The sequence below is a fragment of the Triticum dicoccoides genome, chromosome 6A (assembly GCF_002162155.2).
Source record: "Triticum dicoccoides isolate Atlit2015 ecotype Zavitan chromosome 6A, WEW_v2.0, whole genome shotgun sequence".
NCBI classification, from domain to species: Eukaryota; Viridiplantae; Streptophyta; class Magnoliopsida; order Poales; family Poaceae; genus Triticum; species Triticum dicoccoides.
In genome coordinates, this window is record NC_041390.1 from 101892680 (window position 1) to 101893658 (window position 979).

Sequence of the window (979 nt, forward strand, 5' to 3'; positions counted from 1 at the left end):
CTCCACCCAAGGGTTTGGGAGATTTTAGAAGCCGGGGGGTGGAGAGGAAGGGGAGAGGCGGCTGGGTCGAGAAAGTCAGCGTTAGGTTCAGTTTCGTTTGGTCTCTGAATGTCAGCGTGCCCACGTGAGCCTTTGGGTATTTTTATATAGGGATGGCGTCTTTCGTGTGTTCAGCCTCGTATGTGCACGTTGGGCATATGACTCGCGGAGCCCCACACTGTGCACCTCTTTCCGAGAAACTTCCTTTGTTCTTGAAAAAATAAAATAAAATACAGTATGATATATCAAGAGGCTTGAATAAATAAGTTTTTATATTACTAAAAAAACATAGTGCGAAGTAATAGGAAAACTCCCGTAGGATTCATCAATTCTTAAAATCAAACAATATATGCATAAAAAATTCTAAGGATTATGTTCTGTTCCTCCCAATTTCTGTGAAAATACTTTGAATCAAAGAGGCTCATACTTTCACAGGGGTTGCACAATAAAAGAGTTACTCCCTAAGAGCGTTTACATAACTCTTTAGTTAACTAAACGCTCTTATATTTTTTTTACAGAGAGAGTACCTTGACTTGGGGTTGTGGATGTGACCGACGAAGAGGTGGAGGAAGCTCATGGTGAGGTGGAGTAGGTCAAGGTGAGGTTAGCGAGAGGAGGTGGCGAGATGGCAACATCAGCGAAGGGTGTCGCGAACAGGGATAACGGGTCAGGTGGGTCAGCAGAGCAGTGACGGGGGTGATCGACAGAGAGCGGAGACGGCGAGGGATGCATGGTGTCGGCTTCCAGGTGAAAAAAGATGGTGTTGAAACAAGAACTTAGAGCTCAAGGAGGTATTTAGGAGAGAGATAGAGAGAGGGCGCTCGAGATATTGAGGGTGGGTTTGGCTAAAATTTTGTGTAATTCCGACGAAATCCTAGGGGGCAGTGTGACTGTGTAGGCTCGATTAGCTGTAAAAGTATCTTGTGAGAACAGTTTGGCT